At 43.0% G+C, this 27,179-nt stretch overlaps 1 pseudogene; it reads right to left on the minus strand.

Moving 5' to 3' along the window:
• LOC100721006 (E3 ubiquitin-protein ligase RLIM-like) overlaps window positions 1-26,526 on the minus strand; it is a 47,662-nt pseudogene extending 21,136 nt beyond the window's left edge.
• Between the last annotated feature and the right edge of the window lie 653 nt (window positions 26,527-27,179).

Here is a 27,179-nt window from a genome sequence, read left to right on the forward strand (position 1 = left end):
CCAGTCCCGCTCTCAACGCTGTTTGGTTCGCCAATTCTAGCTCTCAGAGCTTTCGCGCGTCTCTCTCCCTGCCGTGCAGATTGGGACGCAGTATCGGCAGCAGGAAATTCAAATCGCGGCTTCCAATGGCGCGGGATCCAGCTTCCGCACTGAGATTTCATCTGTTCTTGTTATAGCATCGGGATTGCATTTCCAGTTGGTTTCTCTCAGCTTAGTTCATTCCTGGGTCGGCAAGGTACATCTCCCCTCGCGTGGGACTCCTCACACGGCACCGCTCCTGGATTCTAAGCTGGTAATCTCAGAGAGCCTCGTGGCTGCTGTTATTTGTCCGCCATGTTCTCCCGGAAGAGTACATGGATCTTTGAGGGACATATCATATTTTAAACCATACAACAGACATAGCAGCATATGTGCTTGGGTGTGTGCACATGTGTGTTGTGTGTGTGTCATATGTGGCATGTGTGACATCTCACGGTGGGGGGGGGGGAACATAGGGAGTGGCAAGACTGGGAAGGAAGGCCATGGGAAAATGTCCACTTATGCAGCTGACATTGCCCAGTACCAACTGAGCACCAGGCCTTGTCTCCTCAAGTTTCACTGTCTGATGGAGGAGAGGAGGCATGGGTTGGGTGCAGACAATAAATGTACAATTTCATGCTATAAAGTAACACCACCTGCATACTTCATTACAGAATAAATGCCAGCCTGAGTGATTCGGATTCAGCTGGTGATGTGATAGGCAGCTGCAGAAGATTGTGGAGCAGAGGTGTGCCAGGATCCGTGGTTGGCACCTCACCACGGTCCTGAGAGAAGAGTGGCTCGGCAGGGCAGGGAGGCCAAGGCAAAGGTTGGCATAAAGGTAGTAGGAGTCTATATCAGGGAGAGAAGAGGAGAAACAACAGATCGGGGCAATATAAAGTAGGAAGAATCCTCGGTTTGCATATGTAGATTGCATGTGAATTATTATGGGATGCCTGAGTAGAGGTGTGTGATATCAGGTGGAGGAAAGGAACTCAGAAAAGCTGGCTGGCTGGAGATAATGGCACGTGTAAGAGTCCTCCTTCCTTGGTGGAAGACAAAACATGGGAGAGATCAACAGAGGAGACTATTTGGTGTGGGACAAGACGAGAGGAGGGTCACGGGAGTCTCTCGGGAGCCCAGCCATGGAAAATGATCAGGGGAGAAGTCAGGATCCCAGTTCCCCAGGAAAGTCGCAGAGGCCTCTGCACTCCAAACTTGGCCGCTACCTCCAAGGGTGGGAGGCCCTTCTGGTTCTGTTTGTGCAGGTGACACTGGGCCTGGGCCCCAGAGCTGCCTGTGGGAGCTGATAGCTGAAATCTCCACTGCAGCACAGAAGACAAGGGACATGCACTGGACATCTCAGTGAGTCAATGCAGCCTTGGTCAGAGTGGCATGGCACAGTGATGGCACCGCCTCTGGCTTCATGCAGCACCCCCTGGCTTCTCCCCAGAGCCTGCCTAAAAGTATAGACCCCACCCCATCCCAAAGGCCACAGGAGAGGAGAAAGCCGGCAGAAGCATCCTTGCTCTAGGATGCAGGACTTTGCTTCAAGAGAGCTGCACAAGCCCACTGGGCTGCATTTGTAGCAAGTGACAGGCGTGTGCAGTGATCCCAGAGTAAAGACATCTTCAAGGTAGATTTTGTTTGTGTTACTCCAGGTTTTTTTCTATGAAGCTGACTTTGGCATTCTAGGTTTCCACAGTCTTGTTCCATGTTTCTTGCTAAACTTGCTGCCTTGAATTATGTCTCCGGATCACTCTCTACCCTGCTAGTCCGACCTATGCACATGCTGGGCTCAGCCAATGGGAAAGGCCGATGGGAAGGTCACCTGCCCAGGCCGGACCCCGACGGCAGGGTATTTATTCCTCTGGATCTAAGTGTGGATCTGGTGTTACATGGCCCAAGTTTGCAACTTTTTTTTACCCTACTCTTATAAATAAAATGAATACCTCACAACAAATCGCAATTTTTAAAAAGCCTACAAACAACACAGTTATCACAAAACAGAAAAAGAATTTTTCTTAATTGTCTGGAAGATTATTTATAATATTTTTCCCGTATTTTTTAGCTTCTCATATAACAGTTTTGCGATGCAGGGAAAAAGAATGGAAATGTAATCCAGTCTTTGGTAGACTGATTGAAACTGAATTTAGTTTTACTTTACTTTTTTGTGTGTGTGTGTGCTGCTGGGGATTGAACCCAGGGCTTTTGAACTGAGTTACAGCCCTAGCTCTTTTTTAAAATTTTGAGACAGGGTCTTTCTAAGTCATTAAGTTGCTCTTTGATTTGATGGCATGTAAGCCAGTTGGTCTCTGATGTCCCTTTGGTAGCAGAAGACTCTGAATTTTATGCAGTCATCTATAGAGGATGTCATGGGGCACTTCCTGGGTTCCCTTTTCAAGACAATATGGCCGTCCTGCAGCTTTGTGTCTGAGCGGCTGAGACCATGTGAATGGTCATTCTCTCCCAGTCCCTGTCCTAGGGTCTCTTGAGAGCCCTTTACAGAAGCCTTAGCTTGTGTATTTCCAGGAACCAATCCATGACATTTTCAAAGATATCAGTATCTGTCTCAAAGCAGCAAGAAGTGAAAACTTTCTCTACAGATTTCATATGCTTTCCTGCTCTTCATCAGTAAGATTATCAAGTGACCTAAGGACCTTTATTTGTCTTTGTATTTTTTCCTCAAAATTTGGTATAATCTAAAATGGTTTATAGACTACCAAGAAAGGAATCTTAAAAGTTTTCATGTGTGAGATTGAATTTTAAAAAAATATTGTGAGCTGGGCATGGTAACACATGCCTCTCGTCCCAGCACTCAGGAGGCTGAGGTAGGAAGACCACTATGAGTTTGAGGCTAACTTGGGCTTCATAGTGAGTTCAAGGCCAGTTTGAAACTACCTAGCAAAATCCTGTCTAAAAAAGAAAAAAACACCTCATGTATGTTAAGTCATAAAGCCATGTGAACTGGAGGTGAGGGTATTCCTGGAAACCATTCCTGCCTAGGAACAGCTAGCATTGGATTAGGTACACAGAAGTGACTATGAAGAATTGAACTACGCCCTACCAAACCCAGACCCATCTTCCCCTTAGCCAAGTCCTAAAAGTGCCATGACTACTCCAAAGCCATGTAATATATGATGTATATGGTAAAAAGAAGCTAGAATTTTTTTTTTAAATCTTACTTTTGCAAAGTTTACAAAAAGATGTGGCATGTGAACACATTTCTAGGGTCCTCCCTGGGCACTGGAAGGCACCTGGACAAGATGTGTGTCCCTCAAAGCTTAACTTCCCCTTCCAGGAAGGCCTGCAGGGCGAGTGGATATCTGAGGTTATCTATCAGTGTCCCCAAAGCACAGGGCCTGCAGTAGGGGGAGGGAGTTTATCTCTCACTAGGAGAGACTGGAAATTTTCATAGTGAACCCTCCCAGAATGAGGCTCTTTTTGCACCCTTCTTGGAGACCAGAATTGTGCTCCAGGAGTCCCTGTCAAAGTGTTGCTGGCTCCTTCCCTCCCCTGGGTGAGAGGGCTAGAATTCCTAGGCCTAAGTATGGAAGTGATTAAAAGGGAAACTGGCCTTGTGCCCTGCACAAATCATTTCCAGCCCCTGTGCTGGCAGGATTCTACAGGAATGCAGCAAAATTCCAATGCAGGAAGGCACCGATGTACCCTTCCCCCTGGACCGGTCGCTAGGAAGAAAGTCACATCCGAACTGGAGAAGAAGACAGCTTCTGGTGGGATGCAGGGAGACTGGCATCCATCCAGAGAGTACAGTGGGGCTCCTCCATTCCAGAGAGTACTGCCTGCAGGACGTGAGGAAAAACAGCTGCTGCTTGGGCTAGCAGGAGTCAGTCATGGCCCTTGCTAGGAAGAGAGGCTGTGGAAGGAGTAGGCTTGGGATCTTTACTTGTAGGAGGCAGAGCAGCCTCACAAGGCCTCGAGGCTGCCAGGCTGGAGATGGCTATGGGGCCATGCAGATTCCTGAGTGGAGCTCCAGACTCTGGGCTTTGACTTTCTCAGTCTGTACCCCAAACTGTAGGGATTTTCAGACCAGAAGAGTACAATATGTCTGGGAAATTTCTTCACTGGTTGCTCTAAAATGCTTTACAATTAGGACACATTTTTCTCTCTTCTCTAACATTAGAAAGATATGTGCTGTGGCTTGGATGTGTCCTGCAAAGTGCACTGTGCCAGTCTTAATTCCGTGGTGCAGCAGGGTTGGGAGAGGGGAACAAGAGGGAGGTGTTGGGGTCTTGGGGGAGCCTCATAAATGGATTGCTGCCTTTCTTCTGTGAGCATTCTCCCTCTCATGGGACTGCTCTGTCACTCAGGCAGTGGTCTCTGTAAAGCAAGGCTATCTCCTGAATGTCACCTCTTTTTGCTTGCACTTCCTTGTGCTTCCACTGCCCATCATGAAATGAAGCAGCAGGAGGCTCTCACCGGGAGGTGAGTCTGCAACTTCTCAAGCTCTAAAGCAAACTATGAGCCAAAACAATCATCCCTTCTATAAATTACCTAATCTCAGGTATTCTGTTGCAGCAACAAAAAATAAAGACCTTCTGGCTATCTAGAGGTCAGGAAGGGGTAGATTACTTCTTGACTCTTCACAATGAGTATGTGAGGCTGGGGAGGTGGTGAAGACAGAGATCATAGTCAGTGGAACGCACACACAGATATGAAAAAATGTTATGCATATATGCCTATGCATACATGTATGTATTATATGTGTACACATATCTATGTCCACATATATGTGTATCTGTGTATATATCGCATGTATGTATATCATATATCAATGTATATACATCATATATGTGTGTATCACAGCCAATAGAACATAATATTACATATTAGTGGGAAGAACATTGGGTGCTGACCACAGAGAGCAGATCTGCAAGCTAGACCAGGCTCCATGGTGAAAAGTGTTGTTCCTAAACTAATCCATTTGCTATTCTGAGCCTCGGTATTCTCATATCTACCATGAGACAACTGGATTAGATAATCTTTACTTCCATTTTATGAATCCTGTGATTCTAGCAAAACCAATCACAAGATGTTGAAAGAGTAAACCAGTTCTAGTTTTCCAATTTGGTGAGTTTATTCTCTTTGAGTCCCTCAGAAACAAAGCCAGGACAGTTGTTGGGCCCTTATCTTGATTCTGCCCCTGCCCACCTGAGCGTCTGTAAATGAGTCCACCTGCCGCTCTGAGACTCTGTTTCAGGAAAGGATGAAGAGGGCATTGCCTGGCCACTTCCCTGGGCTCCTGGGTCAGATCTGGTCTCTCACCCTGCTGCGCTGGGTCTCATTGTGTCAGTTCTGCCTGAGGACACAGGCATTTCTGAGCCTTCTTTCTGAAGAAACTTGTCCCACATAAACATTTGGCATCACATTTCCTGACTCAGAACACTCTTTAACATATCATGCCCTGGGACTTAAATGGAAGAAGGTGAAATTATCCTGGATTCCCCACATTTTGGCTCCCATCACCTTCTTCAGTTTGGTCTTAGTCTTTGACCCTGTTCTTCCCCATGGGTGGCTACAGGTTGACAGATAACTCATGGGACTGTGTTGCGGAGGAGAGACCCACATCCTTCTGGCAGATTGCCATGGCCTTGAATTCTGGAATCACCGAGTTTCAGTTCCTCAGACTGCAGCCAGCCCACCCTTCATGCTGATTTACCGGTAACAACATGATACACTCTTCCTTACTCCCCAGAGCTGGAAGCATTGGTTTTCCACGAGGAAAAGGTGAAACAGGGAAGCCCCAAAGACCTTGCCTCACAGCCCAAGCTTTGGATCAGGCAAACCCAAGACTGCTCAGTTGACTCCTTTCTATCGATGTGAACTTGAGTATATTATTTAACTTTGCTCAATCTCCATTTTCTCTCCTATGAATAATTACAGTGGTTTCCACATATCTGTAGCTCAATAAATCTTTGTTACCTTCCTTTCCCTTTCCATTCACAAAATATTGTGAGAAAAGTGATGAGTCATCAGCTTTCAGCTCACTAGCACCTTGGACCTGTGTCAGACTTGTACCCAGCTCTCCAGCCTAGTACTACCCCCAACGCCTCCCTCCTTTGATCTGGTCTCAGGGAACCACCCACCCTTTCTCAAGTCACACTCTACACCATGGAGTTCTTTCCCTGACTCTCTGCCTGCACCATACTGATGCCTAAATAAGTCTGCTTGACCAAGGGCCAGTTCAAAGGCCATGTTACAGGAGAAGCATTCCTTGACTTCTAACTGGAGTCAGCAGTGGCCGTTTAGAATCACCAATGTGCTTCCACAGAATCTCTCAGCGTATTTCCCTTCTGCTGTACAGAGGTCGCCCCTACCCATCTGCCAGCAGACTGATACTCTTCAAGAATGGTAACTTCTGTCCACACTCACCTTGGCAGCCCTCAGGAGTGTGCCCGGCACACGGAAGAAACTTGGCAATTTTATGGACTCAATAAATGAATAGAGATGGATTTATCTGAGGTAGATAAGAAAGATAACTATAGCTCTTCAGAAAGGAAATACAAAGAGGGATGGGAATTACATGATTTGTATCCTATTGTGTGACAATGGATATTGCAATCTCTAATTTGGAGTTAGAGAATGCAGCTTGTGGAAGCTAAGAAATGATGTTATGGGCACAACTACGCTCTGTTCTCAGAGCATTGTAGTTGTAATTTAATTCACTACTCACCACACCCCTTAAGGGTGTTGTTATCCCCCTTTTTGTAGATGAAGACACAGGGTAGGGGGATATGTAGTAACCCAAATTAACAAAGCTCAGTTCAGGGGTGGGTGGGTGGCTGTAAAGTACAACCTGCATCTTGGATAAGCACTCCTGGTAGATTCTCTCCCTCTCCCCCCACCCCCCAGCAATGCTAAGGATTGGGCCAATGGCCTTGTGCACACTGGGCAAGCTCTCTGCCACTGACCTACATTGCCAGCCTTCTTTCACTTTCTTTTGAATAGATATTCTACTAATTCAAGGTACAAAGTTCTCTCAGGATCACTTCTCTCTTCTTTTTGTCTCTCTCCCTTCCTAGGGTTTGTCCTTTATCCTGTCCCCAGGGTCCCCACTGCTCTAAGTGGAGAAGCCTATAATGTACCTGTTCAGTGGGCCTAGCTGTCACCTATAGGTAAAGCCCGCGCTGTGGACAAGCTGGGGATGTTTTCCTGGCCTAGTTGGGTTCAGCCAGGGTCCAGCCAGAGCCTGGTGTTTTGTCCCTCTCTCATTCCTTCTTCTGGCTCAGGAGCACGCATCTCTCAGCATTATCCCAGGCCAAGGCCCAGCCTATCTTTTGTGGCCTGGAAGACCTCCTACAGCCTTCGCTGTGGGTCACCTCTCCCTTGCCATAGACTTGCTGGCAGACTTGCTGGCCTCGGCTCTCAATGGCCTGCTGTGTTCCCTACTGGGGTCTTCAGGAGCTGTGGAACACAGGTAACAGCTGGTCCTGCCTAAGGCCTCCTCTGTGCTCCGTGAGGCCCCCATGTCCATGCGAGGTCATCACAGGGAAGTCTTCTGGGGTTTTTAGACAGGAAGCAATACAAACCGGTCCCTAGAAGTCCTCCACAACTTAACAGACTTCTTATACTCTTTCTTCAGAGTTCCACCTGACCAGTCACAAGTGTCTGGCCACTTGGCCAACTCTTTCCCCTCTTTTGTCTCCCCTCACCCCCAATCTGTCCTCATCTCTACCTTCCCACTGCCCCGGGAAAGGGCCTCTTTTCCCTTCTACTGTGTGACAGGGACACTCTTTCTTCTCTTTCCTGAGACACCAGTATCATTTTTCCTTTTCTGCAGCCATAATGGCTGAATGACTACAAGGAAAATACATATGGAGCACGCTTGGAAAGTTACTATCGTAGTTCTCCTTGCCCCACTAAGAATTCAACGCAAGTCCAACTCTAAAGCTTTGTTTTTAACCTCTGTCAAATACCTTTGAAACCTGGAACTGGAGTAGGGCGGACCCAATCTCAGCATCGAAGTTTACCCATTTCATCATTTTCTTCCTCCCTCCACCAACTCCAGGCCTATCGCAGGCCCAGCATTCCATCACAGCCAGAGCAGGAGTCCAGGCTCTTCCTTGCTTCCAACCAGCTGCCGCATTCTCCCTCCTCCCCAGCCCACAAGAATCGCGTGGTGACTGGGAGCACAGGCTTCAGGAGTAGAAATGCAAAACATCTTGCTCTGAAAGCACGTGCACAATTTGCTTCCCTGCTTTGGATCACTTAAGGCTGACTTGAGTGGCCTTTTAATAGGTTTGTTTTGCGGTTGGTTTATTCCTCTGATGGGGTGAGTGGATTTCACTTAGCTGTGTAAAGGAGAAAAGGCAGCTCGTGAGCCAAGTGGAACAACAGATGTCAGACCAGGCTGAAGGGTGCTGAAGTCAACCCCAGGCTGAAAGCCCGGCTGAGCAACATATTGGGAGGTGTGGTGCGCGGCAGCTTTTGTTTTCGCCTCAGCCATTCGGGATTTGTTTTAGTCCCCTGCAAAGTTGCCTAATCTTAACAAACGCAGGGCAATTAAGAGGTATCTAGTGACTACCGTGATTCTATATCAGCACAGTGGAAGGAATGACATTGCTCTCTAGAATAAAAGACTGGGTCTTTACTGGTAAACGGAACTAGTGAGCTGGGGCAATTTCCCAGGGTATTCCGATCGATATGAGCCACATTTGCCCAAATATCTTGGTTCATTATTTTCAAATAGAGGAAAAAGTCACATACCTCCTAATTACCATAGTTCTTTACTCCTGGCTTAGGGAAAGCCACTATAAGAATTGAATTAAGCAAACATTTATTGAGGTCCCCAGTTTACAAAGGGAAGACCTGGGCAGGACAGAGCTTGATTAGAAAAACAGCTAAAACATGGTCTTGAATCTCGTAGGGTTTCTGGTTGGTGGGGAGCAGATAACAATATGAAGTGTCTCTGCCTTCAGGAGCCTCCCTGTCTTACCCTACTCCCTACCCAGTTGCTACACAGCCCAGCTTCTAGAAAGATGGGTTTGCAAGTGCTCTCTCCCAGAGCCCTTCTACCTCTGCTCTCGGTACTCTCTGAACCTCTTAATTAGCACATCTGGCTGCATTGGTTAGTATTTATTTTACTAAGGTTACCATAATTAGCAAATAAAATACAGGATACACTAAAAAATTATTTCTATCTGAATTCAAATCTAACTGGACACACTGTATTTTATCTGGCAATAGCATGTCTGACTTATCTGCTAGCTCTAACCTGGCTAATGTTCCTTCCCTCTTGAAGGGCTTCTCCCCGTTAGCAGATGTGGCATTCACTGACATCACTCACTTTAGATCTCCCTTCTTTCCCTTGAACCACCCTTCCATCTTTCACAGCTCCTCTTCCTCCCCCTGACCCTTAAGTGTTGAGCTCTGTCAGTCCTCTAGCCCCTGCCCTTCTTACCTTTACTCTTCCTGGGATATCACAACACAGTCACAGCCTCAGCCAAAATGGCATCTGCATTAACGTGTCACTTCCAAGGAGCCTTACCCACACCCACTCCAAATATCTATGCCTCAGGATCTCTGGAGCCACTTCAGGATGCCACACAGGTTCTCCCTACACTTAGCATGCTGTAATTTTGCTTGTTTGTTCTCTCAACGTTCCTGTCTTTCCAATCACTTAGCTAACACCACTCCAACCCTCTACCCAACTGGAATCCCAGCAGTTACTCTTGATTCTGCTCTCTCCCCAGAGGGTACATTTAGTCTGTCTCCTTGCAGGATAGATTCTGTATTCTAAAGACCTCTGATCTGTCCCTATTCACTGTCTGCCACTACCATCATCTCTCACCTAGACCCTTGCAGTAGCCTTTACTCCACTTTGCCTGTCATTGTCCCAAAGGATGTCACCACCACAAAATCAGATTCTCTTTGCTTCACTGGTTCCTCATCAACCATTGGGTAGCTTGACACACTAGACTCTTCGCCCCTTGGAAAATGCCCACCTCTGCTCATCTGCTGTTGCATAACAACCCCAGCCACTATGAAAATGCACACTCCTCCCCAAGCACAGGGCATGGTCTGTGAGTCTTATTTTATACCTATCAAGAATCTTTATGCGATGCACTGCTATTACCCTTGAAACCAGACAATTACACACCCTTCTAGCTTCAAGCCACCCTCCCACCTTCAAGCCAAACCTAACCTTCTTCAAGCAAAAGAAGCAGGTGAGGAGAGGCAAAGTACCCCGTGCTCTGTGTTCCTCGGACTGCACTGTATAATTTTAGTTATCAGTTTTGCAAAGTGGTGCTCTGTGTACAAGTCTAGAATTTACTGTGCATCACATTAGACCCAGAGTCCCTGGAATGTGGAAACCATATCTTTTGCTTAGTTTGTTTTAATAATATTTTTGTTGTTTTTTGAGACAGCGTCTTGTTATGCAGTTCAGACCAGCCTTGAACTCACTATGTAGTCTATGTTGGCCTCAACCTCACAGTGATCCTCCTGCCTCAGGCTCCTGATATTTAGAACTTAATCTGTAAAAATTGAGAAACTAATATAGCAGCACCTACAGCCCCATTTTCCAGCACTGATCACTATTAACATTCTGTCCTATATACTTCCAGTTACATCCCTTTCACACCTCTTGGCTCCCCCAAGAAGCAAAATTGGAAACAAAGGAAGTAGAGAAAGTGACCCCAGAGTGAATATTTAAGAGGTGTTGAGGACCAGCTGGTGATTTAGTTCAGTTCAGCGGTATAAGCGCCTGCTTTGCAAGCGTGAGGTTGTGAGTTGATCCCTGGTACAAAAAGAAGAAGAAGAAGGAGAAGGAGAAGGAGAAGGAGAAGGAGAAGGAGAAGGAGAAGGAGAAGGAGGAGTTGAGGAGGCTGGAGAGTGCAGTCTTGGGGGAAGAAAAATGGGCCCAATGAAATTAGTCAAGGCTTTCCATCAATGGCCTTTGAAATGGCAGAAATTCACCTTTGTCTGTAAGATGCCACTTTTCCTGAGAGAACTCACTGAGCTGCTAACTGGGAGCAAACTGAAGCTCTTAAGTGAAAGAAAATCTTATTTGATTGTGGTTTTGGCATTTTAAAAAGTGAGAAGACAACATTTTAAAACCCTGGCATTATTTTGAGTTTCCTTCAGCATTTGTTTTAAAACCTCTCTCCAACATCCCAGAACGCTATGCCAATGCACCAAAATATTAATTGTGATTATCTTTGGATGATAGAACTAAAAACGATTTTTTCTTGATTGCCTATCTGCATTTTTTAAAGTCATGAAAAAGAAGGAAGATGCTTTTAAAAATACACCCAAAACCATAATCTGGGAAGTTTCAACAGTTTGTGCAATTTTTTCATGATAGACATAGAAGATTTGAAGAGAGGCAGCCTACAATTGGAAGCATGAATCGTAGTGATTCTCTTTATCAGGATTGTGGGGTGATTGTCCCACCCTGGGATGCCAACTGACCTCAAGTCACATGTCCAGACATTCACAATTAAACAATCACTGAAGAAGCTACCAAGCACACAAAATACAGAATGGTTAGAAATAATAAACAAATGAAGCTTCTCTGGGTTTTTTTTTCCTGGAAAACAAAGGCCTGTTCTTCTGATTTCTTTAATGAATTAGCGAGGCCTTGTGACACAACAGAGCAGTTGGTAAGTGATCTAATGATGGATTGCAAACCTGTCATAGAATCTGAGTCTGTCTGAGAGCTTCTCGGTCCACCTGTGACTTCTGCAGGTGAAGGACTAAAGGCAAGCAGGTGGCCAGCAGCCCTCCAGTCAAGAAAGGAACCAAGATTGCATTTCTTTCCTTTCTCAAAATCCAGTTTCTGCTTTTAAAACAAGTATTTTATAATGAGAAAATGATTTATTTAGAGTTTTTACACATATGCTACTAAAACAAGTTTGTGCTTTTTTTCCCCTGCAAGGTAACATTCTTGTCCTGAGAGAGATTACAGTTGATAAAAAAGTTCAGGAATGCTTGCAAAATTTCCATTTCGAGTACAGAACGTTTTCCTCCATTTTATTTAGTTCTGAGCTTTTGGTATAAAGAACCACAAAACTGCCCCATTTGGTTTCTTGGAGTTAGACATTTGCTTTGGTTAGCTGTTTTTAGTTCTCTCTGCTTCCTGGAGGAGATTGTGCTAAAGCTTGCTATTTGCACATCCAAGTGGTAGAAGCCATTTTTTGGCAAGCACAGCACTAACGAGGCTTCAAATACCTTTAGAGAGCAGAGCCAGATATCCGCATTTCTTGGAGGACGCTTTGCTGGGTAGTTTGCCAGGGCACCATGAGACACAACCAAACACGGTAGTAGGAAATGGAAGAATCCGTAGTGGATTTGTGTCTGACGGGCGGTGAACTGAGCGGGGCTGGGCAGTCTGCTGGGTTCTGTTCCAACAAAAGCCCTATACAAAGGCAATCTTCTGCTTCCCTGACACCTCCACCAGATGCCGTGTGCAACTCTGGTGATAAGAAGGGGGCAAGTGGCCGTGTTCATTCTTTAATTCCTTCAGCCAGCCGCTCTTGACAAATCTCCGTTGGGCATCTACACTGTGCCCAAGCATTCATACAAACAAATAATTTTACAAAGAACAGAACGCTAGATATGGCATGTTTCACAATGTCTAGTGACTTTTTATCTGTTTGTTTTAAAGAAGATAAAACAGACACTGTCTCTGCCTTCAAAAATTTACAGTGTATCTGTCAGCTTCTTACCACCGTGATGAAACACCTGGGGCAAGTTACTTATGAAGAAGAGAGGTATTTTAACGTTTTTGCTTTTTGTTTGGTTCACAGTTTTAAAGATTCAAAGTCGGAGACTGGGTGGCCCCGTTGTTGGTTTGGCCTCCGATGAGGTCCTAATGGCAGAGAGACAGCATCACATCGTGGCAGGAGTATGTGTGCGAGGAAGCATTAAACCACCCAAACAGGAGTGACAACACATGTCACCAAAAGAGGACAGGTCCATGACTAGGGAATGCACAGCTGTCCTGGTGTCCACTGCTAGCGCTTTCAGGGTTGAGAGGTCTGAGCGGGGAGAAGCATCATTCAACTTTGGTTCAGGCTGAGTCTGCACAAGACCTAAATGGGGGCACTTGGGCACATGAGTGGGTACGGAGCATAAAGTAGCTGTACTTTTGTGGCCTTCAAAATACATAAGGGCATTATCTCTTGGTTTGGGGCTCAGTGTCTTTTTTCAGCATGTTGTCTACAATGGCAATTTAGTTGCCTTTGTGACTGTTTGACATTTAGGAATATTTTTGGAGTCTCAAAGATGATCATGGCAGTGTTCACTCTTTCATTCATTTAGTTAGCCAGTCTTTCAACAAACCTTTATTGGGCAAATGTTTGATTGATGATTCACCAAATGTGGCTGATAATTTGTGTGGAATTAAATCTATTGACAGCAGGTCGAAGCTTCACCTTTGAAACACTCTGTAAAACACCACAATGTAGGGACCAATTTTTTTTCAAATTGTGGAGGAATAATTTGCAGATCTCAGTGGTGGTTTAGACCATTAAATTAGCCCTAAAATGTATAACTCTTTAATAACATCTCACAAAGTTTTATCATGCTGCCTAGGAAATGAGACCTCCTCAGGCTAAAAAGGGTAAAAAGTCTTTAACAGACATTTTTATTTCAGTTTTTTGTTCTCTCTGATAAATGTTCTAATATGGTATGCAAAGATTTCTTGCTTCAGTAATGAATGTTAGTTATTTTTTCCTTTGGTGATTCAAAATGTGGCTGTGTCTCAGAGTCCTCGTTCTAGATACCAGCTGTGACTAAACAGGACTATAGGTGCGAAAGACGTTAAGAAGGTGTACTGACATTAGAAAGTCCTTTGAAACAATTTATTCACTAAATCCACTCTGATATAAATGTGTGTATGTGTGTGTGTGCACTATTAACTTTTTTCTAAAGGGAGAATTTAAAATATAATAGGCATTGGGGTTTCTGATTGGTTTGGTGGTTTTCAGTTCTGGCTTTGTGTATAACTTACAACATTCATGTTGTTTAATCACTTCCATGTCCCTAACCCTAATTGGGTCTTAGAAGCTCCCACACAAGAGAAATTAGGAAATTTGCCAAATTCTGAGCTTGATATAAACTTCTTTTCCCAACTGACTGAAACAGACCAAAATTCTGCCTCATAAGGACCTATATGATAATCTTAACTCTCAGTTTTGTTTTTGGTACTGAGAATTGAACTCACAACCTCGCACTTGCCAGGCAGATGCTTATGTCACTGAGATTCATCCCTGGCCCCAACTCAGTATTTTTAAATCAAAAATATAAATTAATTATATTTATTTCCAGCTAATAATCTTGGCTTTTAAAGTTCAAATAAGTAATAAATAGTAAATAATTGCCACCTGAAATCAAAAGTCACATTACAATGAATTTTGTTCCAGGGGTCAGCACATCTTTGTAAATCTCTAACTCTCCTCTGTGATGAGGCACAAATGAAGAGGAGATGCAAACTTCAGTCTACTGACAAATATAGAAAATGTTTTGCGTACATTTGGAATGAGTGTGTCCGTGTTTTCCTGTTTCCATCTGGATCCTTTTCAGTGTGATTACTTATTTTTAGGTTGGCATTTTAGAAGGAAGATGAAATGGCTTCAGGAAATGATGTGAAAGGTTAAGAAGATGGATGAGAAAGTGTGAAAGCCAAGAGCTGTCATAATGGGAAACGTGGCCACAGTTTTACGTCCAGCGTCTTTCTTAGGGAAAACTAGGTAGCTGGATTTTTGCTAAATCTCAAACCTCAAACATTAGAAACGTGAGCGGGGTGTGGTAGCGTATGCCTGTAATCCTTGCACTTGGGAGGTTGAGGCAAGAGGGTTGCTGGGAGTTCAAGGCCAGCCTGGGCTACACGGTGAGACTGTCTCAAAAAACAACCTTAGAAACTCAAGTAGCTAATCCAGATTGTACAGGATGGCAGAAGAACGTGTGGAATTTGAAGACACATAAATATCAGGGAGGCAGTGAGTCAAATAATGAACAAACCCGGGCCCTGAAACAGGTTTCAACTTTTAAGACAGCTTTGGATGCATGCAGGAGAAGGAGGTAATGTGACTGCCTTATTCATAGTGAATTTTGATAGCCTACCAACACTGAATTTTATCATCTTCAAAGTCATGCTGAGGAAAGAGTTCCAAAGGATTTATAAAATACATACTATTTTTCTAACATTTTGAAGAACCCGGTACATCTTAGGCAGCTCCAGTATCTCGTTTACGTAGCGAGCAATCACGGAAGTAGTCGTCTAACTATGTCTTCAAGTCAGCCAGCCATCCAGGTGGACCCAAACCCAACTAGGGGCATCGGGACAGACGAGGACCATGAACACACCTGCACTGGTTAGCTGTTCCACACTTGTACTGTGCTCTCTTACTCCTGATCCCAGGTTGTCCTTGGGCTTCACACTTTGGGACTGGGTTTGGCATTGTTCACCGCTGGCCTGGCCGATCCTGGCTTTCCACAAAGGCCTCAGCTCATGTCATCCCTTGGGATCTTCCCCAAGAGAGGCTTCAGGGCTCATTCCCAGTCTTGCTCTCTCCTACCCGGATGCAGCCTCAGCCTAGGTGGGATGGGAGTCCACCAAGAGCTCTCATTTTCATTTTATAAGTATGCAGAAGTCCACAAAATGGCACTTCTCCTTCCTTGCCCAGCCCGACACACTGCCCCCCCCCATCACATGAAATTGGTCCTGTACACTGATCTGCCACTAAACACAACATTCCTGGGATAACACAAGGCAGGCAACACTGTCCAACGCCCAACACCTGCCAGGACTCTTTCTCTTTACTCTTGCTTTTTGTTCCCTCCTTCCCTGTGGTCCTTCTTTCCAAAAGCCTTTTCTGGGCTTTTCCTGTGAGTCAACCCCTGCACCAGGTGCCAGGATAAAGACCCTGTCCCCAGCCTCTGTAAACTCACATTCTAGTGGCCTCTGCCTTGAAAAACTAAAACTGACCAAGTGCTGCATATTCCCAAACTTATTCAATTGTTTTGGTTTTCTGCCTTTGTTCAACATAGTGAAGAATACGAGTTAATTTGTTCTTTATCTCATCCTGCCTACTTAATTAAAGGCATTTAGGAGCATTAGAGAAAAAAACGAATCTCAAGGAGCTATCTGAGCTATCTGTGACAGAGTTGTTTTGTCCCTATTACATTTGTTTGTTTAATTTTATTTTTTTGTCTTTTTTGAGACAGGGTCTCACTATGCAGTTCAGGCTGTCCTTGAACTCACTTTGTAGCCCAAGCTGGCCTCAAACTCGCAGTGATCCTTCTGCCTCAGTTTCCAAGTACACCACCAACGTCTGGCCTTTATTTGTTAATTTTAATTTTTTTATTTTTAAATGAACTATATTTTCACCGGAAGTTGCAAACATCATGCATAGCATCCCTTAAGCCCAACTTCTTCCAAAGGTGACATCTTCTATGACTGCAGTATAGTATCAAAGCCAAGAAACTCACATTAGTACAACACTGTTAAGTAGACGACAGACTTTATTCAGTTTTCACCAGTATTTACATATATTAATCCACAGGTATGTATGTGTGCATGTTAATCTCACCCCACATATAGATTGTGTAACCACACAACAACCAAGGTAAAGAGCCATTCCACCACCACCGAGGAACACCCTGTACTGACTTTCTGGGGTCATATATCCCTAACTTGTCCCTATCCCCTGCCAACCATTAATCTGTTCTTCATCTCCATAGTTTTATCATTTGAAGATGTTTTGAAAGTGGGATTGCGTAACAGGCAATCTTTTTTTTTTTTTTTTTTTTTGGTACTATGGATCGAACTCATGATCTTGTGATTGGCAGGCAGGCGCGTATGCCACTGAGCTAAATCTCTGGCCCAATAAGCAATCTTTTAAAATTGCCTTTTATCACTGCCTAAAATACCCTTATGATCCTTCCAAGTCACTGTATTAATAGTTCACTCCTTTTTGTTGCTATATAGTATGCCATTGCAGGGACATACCAGAGTTCGTTTAACTGTTCACCTACTAAAGGATATTTGTGTTCTAGGTTTTTACTAATATGAATAAAGTTGCTAAGAACACTTAGGTTCTTTTTTTGGTGAACATAAGTTTTCCTTTCTCTAAGATGAATGACTAAGAGTTAAAAAGCTGGTTATAGTAAAGCATATTTAGTTTTAGGAAATATTCTGTTTAATATTTTTTAAATGGCTTTTTGAGGTACAATTAAAATAAACTACATATATTGACATTGTATAACTTTAAAAGTTTTAACAGAAGTATATATTCTGAGACCATCATCATAATAACGACAATAAATATATCACTAACCCCCAAAAGTTACCCCCGGACTGTTGAAATCCCTTGTCTGCTCCTACAATTCATCCCAAGACAACCACTGATCCTTCTGTCACTGTAGATCAGTTTGTAGAATCCAGAATGTAATAAAATGAGATCATTCTTGGTGGGGGTAGGTAGGGGCACGCTGGACTCTTTCATTCAGTATAATTACTTTAATATTCATCCATGCTGACATGTACGTCCCTCATTCATTCCTTTTTACTGGTAAGTAGTATTCTGTTCTATCAATACACAGTTTGAGTTTCTCTCGTCCAAATGCTTTGGATCAAAAGCGTTTCCAATATTAGATTTTGAAAGAGAGAGAGGGAGGGAGAGGGAGATTTTAGTGACAAAACCCAAGTCTGAACATGAAATTCCTTTTTTTATTTCCCATATACTTCAGACACATCATTGACAGGTACTTTTACATTATTTTTATTGCATTTGTGTTTTGGCCATGAATTGTCCCGTGAAGCCAGGTATAGAGTTTTCTACCTGTGACATAATGTCAGCACTCCAAAAGTTGTGAATTTTGGAGTATTTCAAACTCTGGACTTTTACATTAAGGATGCTCAATGCATAACACAATTTGTTTATCTGTTAAGCAAGTTTTGGTTTATTTATGGTTTGGAACTGTTGCAAACAAAGCTACAATGAGCAGGTCTAATGAATATCCTCTGCAATGGGTAGACTCCTTGGGCCTGAGAGAAGGAGAGACAGAAAAGAAGAATCTGTAGAGAGGAGCGGACTGGTCTCTGCCACAGTGGCCCAGAATGAGAAGATTCTGGTGGAACAGAAGCAACAGCAAGCAAACCTTTCTGTGCATGGCGCTTTGAACCTCACAAAGCACTTTCACCTTCGCTATTTTCTGTAATTTACGTAACATCCTTTCCTGACAATCGAGACAGGTAATACTGTCACCAATTTACACAGGAGATAACTTATGGTCAGAAGTGACTTGACCAGAATCAGGCTCTGAAGTCTAAGGGTGTTATTAATCATTCTTACTGACCTACACCCTCTTCCACCTGGGTGGGAAAAAAGCTCAGATTCTCTGCCTCAAGAAATTTTGATGTACCTATAACCCTGATTTAACCTGCCCAAATTGCTTTGTTAATTGGTTTGGGAAGACTGAAGAATATGTGCTACTACTACTGACTTGTCAGTGTCTTTGAGTATAAAGGCGTTGAGCTGTGGATTGGGAGGATTCGTCAGTTTTTTCTTATGAACACACTGACATTTATAAGCAGGGAGGTCCTGCTATACCACACTGGTTCTTAAGGTAGTGTGGTATAGCAGGACCTCCCTGCTTATAAATGTCAAACAAAAGTAAGCATGATGTATTATGGATTTTACAATATAGTGTCAAAGATCAGAGAGGGAAAATGGAAGTATATTGGCATAAAATTATTATATCACTTGAAGATAATTTGTGCTAAGTTAAAGGTACATGTTTCAGGGCCTAGAACAATCACTAAAACATAAAATACAGAATTTTATCCATTAAGGCAATAGCAAAGATAAAGTAATATCAGAAGAAATATTCAGTTATTCCAAAAGGGATCAAGAAAAGAAGAGGTAAAGAAACAACAGACTGGCCAGGCATCATGATACAGGTCTGGAGTCCTAGCGCTCAGGAGGCTGAGGCAGAATGATCACCAAAGTTCAAGGCCAGCCCAGGGTACACAATGAGATCTGCCCCCGCCCCAAAAGAAAGAAAGAAAGAGAAAAGAAACAATAGATTGGCAAAAAACATATGTGATAGTAGATTTACACTAAATGCAAATGATTAAATGATTTAATCTTATCCTGATTAAAAGGCAAGATTATCACAGTAGACTTTTAAGAAGAACAGGTAAATACTTTCCAGTAAGAAAGCACATTCAAATACAGATAAAAATTGGCTAAAAGAAAAAAGATGGAAAGAGGTATACCACACACGGATCACAGAACACAGAATGGCAAGCAATAATTCTCAGAAAACAGATTTCAGAACCAAAACTCCTATCAGAAATAATAGGTGACCTCTCCTAATATAAGCAAGTTAATTCAGGCAAATGTAATAATTCTACATGCACGTGCAGTTCATAACAGAGAGAATTATAACAAAACCCTACCAAATGCAAAGGAAAATTAGATGAATTCACATGTAGTAGGTATTTTCAACAAACTCCTCCTCTAGCCATTGACAGAATGCTAAACAGAAAAACAATAAAGTTACAAAACCCACAAAGAACCCACCATATTTGACACCGCCTTTCCCACCCCGTGAAGGCGGTCACACCATCCTGAGGGAAAGGGAGGAAATCCCGCCTCTATTTGTATACTTTTTCTGTGTCAGCCACAGAGTGGCTTTTTATTAGATCACAGCTTTCAGCTACTTTCCCCAAACCATGAGTATCTTTTTCCAGTTTGAAAAATAAAAAAGTCTTGGAAAACTCTGTACTGCATAAGATTTCAAGGTCTGGAAAGTGAGTCATTTCTATTTTGAAAAGCAATGAACTTAAAATCAGAAGACACTGATTATCAGCCCTGTGATGTCAGACAAGTCACTTACCTAAGCCTCAGATTCTTCATGTGTAAACCAGGGAAAGCAAGAACAGATTCCATATAAGGAATATACAAGAAAACACAAGTGGAAACGGCTTGTAAAGTGAAAAATAGTGTAGAACCCTGGGAGGAATTTTCAAGTGTACTGGGCAGGGGAACATTTTTTTAATGGACCTGATATCACTTACTTGAAATGAAAATTTCAGTGGCAATATCTGTTCATTCATCTTGCTTATTCGGGGTTTGTTTTATTTATATTAGTACACATTTGCAATATATAATGATCACATTCTCATGGGTAATTGATACACATATATAAGACATTTTAGGTCTTGTTACATCCCCTTCTACTCCTCTTCTTTCCTCACTCCCATTCCCTCCATCTCTTAGACATTTTGCTTATTTGAATGATATCTTTCAGTTCTATTAAGAAGTTTGTTATAAAATTTTCTTTTCGTGGAGTGAAGTTTAGAGACCATAGTATCTTTAAGCTGCCAGTCCTGGCCCTGTTACCTATAGGGTATTGGCAGCTGAGGCTGATATTCCATAAAAAGGAAGCTTCTAGAAGCTTGTGTGTGCACTGTAAACACTATGCACCAAACTTTTAAAAGGCACACTCTTTCATCTAATAATTCCGCTTTCATCTCATAAATGAATATTTATTCATCCAGCACAGCTTTTAATAATGGAAATCAAAGCAACGGATTCACTAAGCATGGTGCTTAATAAGATACCCTATGGCTATTAAAAAAAATTACTTTGTGAAAGACTAGTTTGTTATTAATCTGAGAAAAATAAGCATGAAAAGCAAAATTTAAAAAAGAAGCTGCAAAAATTGAATTGCTCTATGATCAGCAGTTCCACTTCTGAGTATACATCCCTAAAATGGAAAGGGAAATCAGGAACAGGTGATTTACTCATCATGTTGCCAGCAGCATGATCCCCTGCCCAAGGGTGGAAGCCACCCAGGAGTACACCAATGAATGAATGGATAAACAAGATGTGCTTCTGTGTGTAATGTCATCTTATTCAGCCTTAAGGAAGTTCTGACACATGCTGCAGTGCAACATGGATGAACCTTGTGAAAATTACACTAACTGAAAGAAGATGGTCACAAAAATATCAGTGTTGTCTGACTCTACTTGCTGAGGCAACTAGAGAAGTCAGGTTCCGAGAGGCACTGTAATAGTGGTTGCCGGAGTCGGGAATGGGGAAATTAAAGGTAGAGAGTTTCAGTTCTGTAAGTAGAGTTCGGGAAATTAGATGTTCAACAGCATGTATGTACTTACCGTCACTGAACTGTACGCTTAAAAGTGCTTACAATGGTGAATTTTTGTTACGCGTATTTTATTACAATTAAAAGTTGTTTAAATATTTTTTAAAAGCAAGATGTGTGAGATGAGCGTTTTAGAGCTCCCTTCCAAAACTTCATGACCAAAGATTATGAGCCCACAGGAAACTGCATTCTGGGAACTCCACCTGTGATTGTATGTGGCTAAAAGAACCAGACAAGATAGTGCTTCATATACCATGCTAAAGAATTTCGACATTCTCTTGAAAAGCAATATGGAATTGATTTGCCTATTGAGTTGAGGGAAGAAATATGGACAGATTTACTCAGATTTCTTGATTCCCAACTTGGCAGATACATTTTATGTGGTTATATAATATGCTCAACACTAATCTTAAATGGAGAATCATCTATGAAGCACAAATGTTGTAATAATGTTTAACCCATGAACTGAACTGTAGCACACATGTTTCAAGGAGTTAATGTCACTCGTATAGACCTGCAATTTTCTGTCATAATGTGCTAAACTGGAAAATAAATGCAAATTCCCTAAGAAAGAAAAGGAGTCTACAAAATAACATACATGATACTATTTTTGTAAGAAAATGTATATGCATGGAAAATATAGAAATATCTTCAACAAATGTTAGTTGGCAGTTATCTTTAGGCTATGTGATTTTGGTTAACTTTTTTTTCTATTTTATAATGTTTCTTCACTAAGCACATAAACTAGAAGAAAATGTTATCAAAGAAAAAGTGATGCTTTCCATCAAATGGCAAATTTTGAAATAGCACTTTGGTAATGGTGTCCATCTTTTCTCTTGAGTCTAAGAACAAAGAATTTCCTCATCAGTTCACTTGGGTCTGCAGAAGGAGCTGGGAGTTGGTGAGCAGCTGCTAACCCAGGCAGGCCACAGTCCTAGCGTGCTGAGCCCCACGCGGCCCTTGCGGTTCTTGGGGTGAAGGACTGACCGCAAGAGGATGAGAAAATAAAGAAGAGACAAAGCTGGGGTCACGTGGCGTCCTCATCCTCCTGGTGGGAGGAAAGGTACTGGCTCCTCACTGCAGGGGCGTTTATTTATACCTTTTGTCAACTTAATGTCACATGACATGTTGTTGTCCTAGCAACCCACTGTGCAGATTGTCTTGAGGGTAGGTGTTCTCTGGGATGGAGCAGCCTCTTCAGGTCGCTTGCCCCCAGCGCTCTTCGTTCTCAGAATGGTCATGCTCCAGCCTTGCACGTGTGGTCAATTTCTAGCTTCAGTGGCTCCCAACACTAGTGCACCCCTCTTCCCGTCCTTTCTCCTTGGGCCATCTATCCCTTTTAGTCTTCTGCCCAATTAGGCTGTCTGGAATCTAACACTTGCTTGATGGATCACTCCCAAAATAGCCTGATGTCAAGATATTTAAGTACTCTGGGAACAAAGTATGCTGGGAACTCCACAGTTTTTCATGAATGGTGCTGTCTTAGAGACTTAAATTCAGCTGAGAACGCACTGCCTTATGAAATGAGATCATTTAGGAGATGCTCTGGAGGAAACAATGCAAAGGGGAAAAGAAAATAGAAAGATCTAAAACCCTAAATCTGTAACGTGGGGAAGCACCTGGCTGTGTCTAACTTACCTCTGAATGGCACAGGCCTCATTGCTGCATTTCACGCTCCCAGAATCTTGTTCTCATCTTTGTTCTTTTGACTAATTTACTCACCAGGGGTTAACTCAGGCTTTGCTTCTTGTTGCACATGCAATGTACTTGCATTACCTGCTTCTATTGACTTCTTTCTTTCAGTCGTAAGTTCCCCAAGAGCACAGGTCTTATGTGCTTAACGGGTATTAAACATTGCTTGAAAGGAACTGAGCTGACTGAAGAGTTAATTCTTTCTTTTTCCTAATATACATTTATATTTCTTACTTGAAGGTGAGCAACTTGTACTGGGAACTAAGCTTAGAACACTGACCAGCTTTGGGAGCCTCTGGTGACCCAGGCCCTGGTACAGCGACCACTGGCACTGTTCATCAGCACAATTCCCAGCTGTGGCTTGTACAGGCCCTAGGTCAGGTGACATTTTCTTGTTGCAGAAGGAAGAATGCAAGTCTCCTATGCCAGCACCAGCCTAGACTGGTTAAAGTCATTGGTATTTCCATAGCACAAGCTACCAGCCTAATCGATTCTCTGGGAGACTCTTTTAAAGAAGACTTTAGACAAGAATTTGAAAACAGTCTCCTTGAGAATGATGGATCTGGGGTAAGAACTTTCTCTGAATAGACATGTTTCCCTGGCTCGCTCCTGCAGCTTTCTCTCCATGACATACAATTTTCCTGACCATACCAACTGGTTCAGCTTTGGAAAATGCAGATCTACTAACCCTCAGACTTGGTTCTGCAAGTGACCCCAGCTTTAAAAAGACGTGTAGCTGGGTATTATGGTGCATGCTTGTAAATCCCAGGTCTCTCAGAGGCAGGACAGAGGATCACAGCCTAGGCAAGTTAGCAACCTAGCAAAACCCTGACCCCAAATTTAAAATACATATTTTTTGTTTTTTAAATACTTCTTCTATTCTGGAACAAGAACTGGAAAAAGGATATGATTCTTTCAGAAAGAAGTGGCTCAATTCAGGTTGGTACGTTATATTTAAACACAACTTAAAAAATGAACAGAAGCAAGGGATTCCTGTTTGCCCATCACTATGCTAGCTACATAGCTAAGGGTTCAGATCTTAATTACCTAGCATTTTCTCCATTACCAGAAGCTGAGACTGCTCTGCAATCAAATAGGACAAGTAGAATTCTCAGACAGCCAGCAATCAGTGCACTGGGTATGGACCACACAGTAGACATTACACATGGGAACAAGGTAGTTAAAGTTTGTTGCCTGCTGTATCTTCTGCAATACAAATACTATAGGCTTAGGGGCTGGAGATTTAGCTGAGTGGCAGAAGCACCTGCCTAGAAAGTGTGAGATCATGAGTTCAATCCCTAGTACCCCCCCCCAAATACTATAGGCTTTTGAGGCACCATTTTTGCCAGAACTTCTCAGTGCCATGTTGTTAGTCTTCTTTGGTGAATCCTCTGAGTTGAATCATCATTCTCATTTAAAAAGAGAAACTGAGCCAGACCAAGGAAGGACACATGGCCACTTTCATCAAATGTGTAGGGTCCTGCATGACTCTCTTGCCTGGCATATGATGACGAGCTTCATTACTGCCGTTAAGTAACTCTGAGCCGGTGTGTGAACGTGTACCACTAGAGCTGAAACTTGAAGTGAACTTGAACTAGAACCAGAACTGCTACCACCACCAGAGCTCCCTCTCTCCCCTTCCCATATTTCCCCTTAAGATGGAGCAGCTAGGTTCTGGATTACTATCATCATACATAAAATAGCTTGGTGCAGCACAACCTGTTATTACCTGTCTTCATGTGGTCTGAATTTTGCAAATGGGAATCCTGAAGGTACTGACATTTCTCACACCTGCCTGCTCAGAACATGAAACTGTATGTCTAAAACCTTGTTCACTTTCATAAATGACAGTGTTTTTTGGCATCTAAGACCTCAACTGAGTTCTGCTAAGGATGCTATCTTCGATATTCTCCAGAATGAACTCTTTTCTGACTTGAAGATCAAGGACTGTGGGAGACAACTCCAGTGATTCCCTTTGAATCCAAAACAATTGCTGTGACTTTGATTACTTGGAGACTCATTTCCTTATACTGATATGTAAAAGGCTGGCTAGGGTATTTCCTTCTCTCTTCAATTGGCTCTGAACATTGCAAATAAGGCTAGCTGAGGTGTTAATGTACAAAGTCTATAGCCATCAGACGGTCCTGTTTCCTCACATGGTGCTCCCCACAATACAGGATTGAGCACAAGAGATGTTAGAGCAAACAGCTCCAGGAATGTCAACAGGGTACAGCCTCAAGATAAGAGGCTATGACTCCCTGGGGCACAAGAGTTTGCATATCAAAAACCCAAGGCAATAGCCCCCCAAAACAATTCCATTGCTACTTTAATTGGGTTATGTAAATTGATCCTTCTGCATGTCTTTATCTCTGCAAATTACAGAGATGCCATTCTTGCACCTGGCCAGCCAGCTCAAGTTACTCAATAATCCCCGACATCCTCACTGTCACTCATCCCTGAGCCATCCTCCTTTCTTCACAAGAGAATAAATGCTGGGAGAGGCCTTGGATGGAGGCCTTTGTCTGCATGTCCTCACGAAGATTTGACTTAGGACCCCTTGGCTACCCTTAACTTGGAACATGTCTTGGTGTCTTTATTCTTGCCATGGGTTGGATTGGTGATGGTAGATTGGAATTAACCAGCTGGGATTCCAATAAGGTCTCAATGGGATTACAAATATAACTTTTTGGATTGTGAGGAAAACTTGAAAGATTACAATACTTGGATGACTGAACTCGGTATTTGGGTTTATGATAAAGAACTATGGTTGAAGTTCTCTGTCTTGATCTTGTGTCTGAAGAACCTGCTTCTTGAGAGGCATTTCTTGTTCCAGAAGCTTCAAAGAAAAATTCTTAGCAGTTAAAATTTATTTATTGTCTTGATGTCACATAGGGATGGGTCCTAGAACCTCCTTTGCTCTTGTTTCCATAATGGTGCTCAAAGTTTGCACTGAGAGCCCGTGATGAGATCTTGGTGGGATTTCACCCACTGGATGAGGCAGTGACCTACTTGTTTCAGCTCTGGCTCTGGTTCTGCAATGGTCTGGGCTCCTGCTTCTTGCCCTCCTCTGATCTCTAGTAGTTGGGACTTCTGTTAATGTTTCAGTTGGATTTCATTTTGACCTAGATGGACTTGCAGATGTTGATTGAGAGGGTGGATTTTCCACTTGCCTTTGGCTGTTATTCTCTGTAATTTTTCCACTAGAAGATCTTGGAGATAGTTCATTTTCTTTCTCTGGGTTTTGGCTCCCATTATTAAGGTTAATGTTTATCTCTAAATGGAATCTGAAATCACCACTATTTGGTTTGTCCGGCTCTGTAGTCTCCAAGAATGATTTCCGTTTTGTGCACTTCCTGTACCGTTTCCAGTTTGCCGGCCCATTAAAGAGTCACCATGAGACAGATGCATCATCTGAAAAGCCTCCACATGCTCTGTGTTCCCTCTGAGTTTCGTACGGCAGACCTTCTTTAATCCACTGTACTCTTCTCAGCAGTTCCTCCTCAGCACCTTCACCTGGGCTGCTTGGCCAATTGTTATCTCTCATAGGTCTATAATCTTTTTCACTCAAGGTATTTCCAGATTGATAGCTCCTTCCCTTCCCAATCTAATTGGTCCATCTGACTGCTCTGTTGCAGACAGATTGCCACTTCCTTTTTCATTGGAATCTGAGTTTTCCATCTTGATGAACAACTAGAAAATTATCTGACTGTTATGACACTGTATTGAAATACAGCAAGCTGGATTTTAGTTTTCTTCACACTCTGGTTGGGTGTTAGGGTCAGTTACTTTTGGGCCATCGCCTCTGAGGCCCTTCTGTGTCTCTCCAGCCACTGCTGCCTGAGACCTCGATCCCCCTATTGTCTACCCTGATATTGCTCAGGCAGACATTCTTTCCCCAGTGTTAACACACAGCTACAGACAACAATAATAATTTTTTAAATGGCTGGGGATACTGCTCAGGATAAAATCACTGGGTTCAATTCCCAATACTACAAAAGAAAGAAAAGAGAGACAGAGAGACAGGGAGACAGGGGGAGAGAAAGGGTGAGAGGCAGAGAGAGAGAAGCAAAATGTAGAGGGGAGACGGAGGACTTAGAGTCAGCCTGGCTTGAGCTGAACTTGCTGGCACTTTGGACCAGAACAGCGCTAGTCACACCCAAGTTTCCATATAAGGTCACAGCAAAAAGAAAGGAATCAAGATACTAGTCCAAGGAGATCTTCCTAAATGCTATCTTATGTTTGAGAGGGGTTTTTTTCCATTGTTATTTTTCATTTACACGTTTGCCGTACATAATGATTACATTCCTCATGTGGAGTTGTGCATGTGCATA

This window comes from Cavia porcellus, unplaced genomic scaffold, assembly GCF_034190915.1.
Source record: "Cavia porcellus strain 051 isolate PalLab524CR breed Dunkin Hartley unplaced genomic scaffold, mCavPor4.1 scaffold_14, whole genome shotgun sequence".
Lineage (NCBI taxonomy): Eukaryota > Metazoa > Chordata > Mammalia > Rodentia > Caviidae > Cavia > Cavia porcellus.